This window comes from Babylonia areolata, chromosome 3, assembly GCF_041734735.1.
Source record: "Babylonia areolata isolate BAREFJ2019XMU chromosome 3, ASM4173473v1, whole genome shotgun sequence".
Classification (NCBI taxonomy): Eukaryota; Metazoa; Mollusca; class Gastropoda; order Neogastropoda; family Buccinidae; genus Babylonia; species Babylonia areolata.
The window spans coordinates 63,084,141-63,089,140 of NC_134878.1; the positions used below are offsets into that span (position 1 = coordinate 63,084,141).

The following is a 5,000-nucleotide window of genomic DNA, read 5'->3' on the forward strand; positions in this document are numbered from 1 at the left end:
AGTTATATCAATAAACGCAAATCATATAACCTCAAGAGATGGTTTTATGTTCATGCTCCGTGTCTCAAGTAGACCTAATCACAGGACAGAGAGGTCACGTTTTTCTTTGTCCTTCCAGGTAAGCTCTGTGGCCGTGTCAACAGTTAGGAGGTTTTTTTTTATATCACGGCATTGGTCGTGGCGGTCTATGTCTAAGGCTTCTGTAAAACTCGGTACCGTTCATCACGGAATGTAACGAAACGACGTGCTGGACATTAAAAAAAAAAAAAAAAAAAAAAAAAAAAAAAAAAATTATTAGTCGACAGTCTTGAGCTGGAACTTTTCCTTTTGTGTCTCGATCCCCCCCCCTCCCCCATCACCACTCCCCCCCCTTCCCCCATCACCCCCACCCCTTCCCCTCAGGTTTTCGTTCATTGATCTCGCACTTTCATCCTCAACAGTTCATATCTCTTCCAACGTGTGTGTATGAGTGCGTGTGTGTGTGTGCTTGCTTGCGCGTGCGTGTGTGTGTATCTTAATATATATATATATATATATGTACGTGTGTGTGTGTGTGTGTGTGTGTGTGTGTGTGTGTGTGCGTACATGTGCATGTATTCAATTGATATTTCTGTTTTGAATGCGAGTGTGTGATACTTAAAAAACGGTAATGATACTACTACTCCTACTACTACTAGCAATAATAATAATGAGGAGGAGGAGGAGGAGGAAGAGGAGGAGGAGGAGGAGACGAAGAAAAAGATTATGGTAGGAAAATGAAAGAAAAAACAAAATTATGCGGTGTGCCAGGCTGTGACCGCTTCGTGTGTTGGAGTGTTGGAGAATTTAAAAACAAAACCAAAAAAAAAACCCCAACAACAAAAAACAAAAACAAAAAAAACAAAAACAAAACAAAAAAAACAACAACAGCATTTTAATGACACATCCAAATTCCACAACATGTATTTCTTTCCTTTTTTTTTCTTCGATACCGCAAATTATTTTCCCTGATGTGGAATCTGTTACCTCATAATTTGTATTTGTATTTCTTTTTATCACAACAGATTTCTCTGTGTGAAATTCGGGCTGCTCTCCCAAGGAGAGCGCGTCGCTATACTACAGCGCCACCCATTTTTTATATATTTTTTCCTGCGTGCAGTTTTATTGGTTTTTCCTATAGACGTGGATTTTTCTACAGAATTTCGCCAGGAACAACCCTTTTGTTGCCGTGGATTCTTTTACGTGCGCTAAGTGCGTGCTGCACACGGGACCTCGGTTTATCGTCTCATCCGAATGACTAGCGTCCAGACCACCACTCAAGGTCTAGTGGATGGGGAGAAAATATCGGCGGCTGAGCCGTGATTCGAACCAGCGCGCTCAGATTCTCTCGCTTCCTAGGCGGACGCGTTACCTCTAGGCCATCACTCCACATGTAAGAGAACAAAGGAAAAAAACAATCCAAAAACAATTGGTATTGTGTAATATCTAATTCTTGTTTTTGTTTTGTTGTTGTCCGTTTCAATACCAATTGTTTTTGGATTGGTTTTTTTTTTTCCCTTTGTTCTCTTACATTGCAAGGAGTCTGTTGTAAAGTGGTTCCAGACGCTGAAGGAAAGCCTTCAATGTCATTGGCGATCATCAAACGACCACTGGCTGTGTGCCCTAGTTTGTGTCCCAGCTGGCCAGTCACGCTCACATGTCGTATGTCACGTGCTGACAAGACAAAAACAAGAAGAAAATAACGAAAATCCCCCCCCCCCCCCACCCCCCACCCCGCAAAAAAAACAACAACAACAAGCAACCGACTACAAACTCTTTTAAACATATTAAAAAAAAAAAAAAATTTTTTTTTTTCAAAAGGAACAGATTTCATCCCATTCCTTGCCTGGTCAAACTCCGAGCAAATGTCTGTCTTGTTGAAAGTGAAGACAACTTCGATGATAGATATCTCTTGCGCGTGTATGTCATTGCTTTAATTCGTCGAGTTTCGTTTATATATATATATATATATTTTTTTTTTTTTTCTCGTTTGTTTTGTTTTGTTTTGTTCTTGTCAACAAAAAGTAAGTATGTCTTTAAGAGAAAAATCGTACACTTCTTTTTGTAGCCTATTATTTGATCTAACATCTACGTGTCTTTTTATTCCCCGAACCTCCCACACAAACACACGCGCACGTACCCACGCACGCACACACACACACACACACACACAAACACACACAAGAAAACGAAAAAAATGGGCACAAGTATTTTATGTTCACCTTGAGCTGGTCATCTAACAGTGAACACAAGATCGCACGCGAGAGGGGGGTGTGTGTGTGCTGGGGGTGTGGGGGTGGGGGGTGATGCTGACATTGCGTGTGCTAACTGTCAGATGATTTTTCTTTCTTTCCTCCTCTTCCTGATGGTTCCGATGAAAAGGCACAGCAACTCTGATACCCTGACATTATGTAAATGATGCAGACATCTTCTATGGACAGTGGACAAATGTAAGTTAACAAAGGAAAGATGCGAGAAGGTGGAGGAGGAGGAAAATGAAAATGAGGAGGAAGAGGAGGAGGAGGAAAGAGGAGGAGGAGGAGGAGGAAAACGAAAAAGGAGGGGAAGGAGGAGGAGGAAGAAAGGAGGAGGGGGGAGGATGAAAACGAAAAAGAGAAGGAGGAAGACAGGAGGAGGAACAGGAAGAAGAAGAAAAATAACACAAGGGGGAGGAGGAGGAGGAGGAGGAAGGTGAGGAGGAGGAGGAGGAGGAGGAAGGTGAGGAGGAGGAGGAGGAGAAATGAACGAAAGACGAGGCCAAGAGAGAAGAGGAATAAACACAAACCAAGAGCGGTAACTCTATTTACAAGGTACACAATTTATCTTCTTTTTATGTTTTCGTTCGTAAGCTGCGACTCCAACGTTCACACGAAAACGCAAGTGGGTTTTTACGTGTATGACCCCCCCCCCCCCTTTTATATATATATATATATATATATATATATATATATATATATATATATATATATATATATATCCCCGCCATGTAGGCAGCCATACTCCGTTAACGGGTGAGGGTGTGTTATGCCGGGTATGTTCATGCTTCGATAACCCACCGAACGCTGACGTGGATTGCAGGGATCTTTAACGTGCGTATTTTGATCTTCTGCCTGCGCACACAGACAAACGGGGGGTCCAGGCACTAGCAGGTCTGCATATCTGTTGACTCGGGGGATGGGAAGCAATCCCCAACCTTTTTACCCAAACCCAGGCGCCGTGTCCGGGATTCGAACATCGGACCGTCAGATTGAAAGTGCAACGCTTTTAACCACTCGGCTATTGCATCCGTTTCAACTTCAAAGTCTTGGCTGCTCGTAAGGACAAAACTTTGGGCCTTCCTGGTTTTTTTTTTTTTTGGTGAGGAAGTGTCTGGGTTTGTTCCAATGTACCCTTTCTGTTGACCTGCCGTGTTGGCTGAATCGGTAGCATAAGCAGCATCGACCTGAAGCTGTGTGCCTTGTGTATGGAAAGAATTACCACCATTTACTGTTGTTTAAAATCGAGGAGCTGAATGAAGAGTAAAGAGGAAGGAGGAGGAGAAAGAAGGAGGAGGAGGAGAAGTAGAAGAAGGAGGGGGGAGAGGGAGAAGAAGGAGGAGCTGACGAAGAAGATATAGAAGAGAGAGAGAGAGAGAGAGAGAGAGAGAGAGAGAGAGAGAGAGAGAGAGAGAGAGAGAGAGAGAGAGATTCAAAAACTTTATTACTCAAGGATAAAGATTTTAGGCATCACCCAGTCTTTCAATCTGTCCCTGCGACAACAGTAACAAGAACAACATTAACGATAACGACACAACAATAATCATTTTGCCAACACTGCTACATCTACTGCTTCTACTACGAATAATAATCACCATCATTATCCCTAACATCGTTAAAAGTAATAAAACGGACACATTCACATTCATTACACATGCACACACACTCTCTCTCTCCACACACACACACACACACACACAAACATACTTATGCACATACAGAGACCTGACCGAAGTGAGAAACAAATAGCGTACATAAAGAAAACAGAGAAACACAACTTTATCATTGTACATATACAAAAGTGTTGCTGATGCAGATGTTACAGGTAATAAAATCCAATCAACAGGCGAACAAGTAAAAACATTAAAGCACAAAGGTAGAAAATAAAAATAAATTCATTGCATGTAAAGGTATAGATACAAATTTCACAAAAAGCATGAATTTCTGTCTTTTTCAGCTAGTAAAAAAAAAAAAAAAATGCTTTGCGGGCCTATTTTTTGTGGAGCAGAAGTTTTCGTAGGCTTGATTTGAAGGAACGTAATGAATCGCACGTCTTAATGAACGAAGAAAGAAAGTTCCAAACAGATGGTCCAATAAATGCAAAGCTAGATTTGTACAAATCGATGCGCACACGAGGCAGAATATAATTATCCGAATCGTAACGCTCTGATGCCCGTTGAACAAGGTCACTGAGGTATGGTGGTGACATGTTTTTGTGTACTTTGAACACAGGACCATTTTATTGTAGTCGAATTGCTTGTACAGTGGTCATATTTCCAGTTTTGTTAATTTTTCATCTGTTGATAGGGAGTGATCCGGTAAAATAAGTTTAGCTGCTCGTCAATGCAATGAGTTTTTTTTTTTTTTTTTTTTTTTTTAGCTGGTTTGTGACTGGCATTGCTCCAGACTGTAGATGCATAATTGACATGAGAGAGACAGTGTGCCCCGAAGAATAATGTTCTGGTTGGAAGAGAGAGAGAGAGAGAGAGAGAGAGAGAGAGAGAGAGAGAGAGAGAGAGAGACAGACAGACAGACAGACAGACAGACAGACAGACAGAGGGGGGAAAGGAGGGAGGGGGAGATAAGGATGATGAAGAGACAGAATGGAGGAAGGGAGAGAGAGAGGGAGAAGAAGAAGAAGCAGGAGGAAGAGGAGGAGGAGGAGAGAGAAAGGAGGAGGAGGAGAGAGAGAGGAGGAGGAGGAGGAGGAGGAGGAGAGAGAGAGAG

At 42.1% G+C, this 5,000-nt stretch overlaps 1 protein-coding gene across 2 annotated transcripts in view; it reads right to left on the reverse strand.

The window, feature by feature from the left end:
• Window positions 1–5,000, reverse strand: part of LOC143280672 (uncharacterized) — a 118,462-nt gene that overhangs the window by 19,983 nt on the left and 93,479 nt on the right. The window lies entirely within an intron of this gene.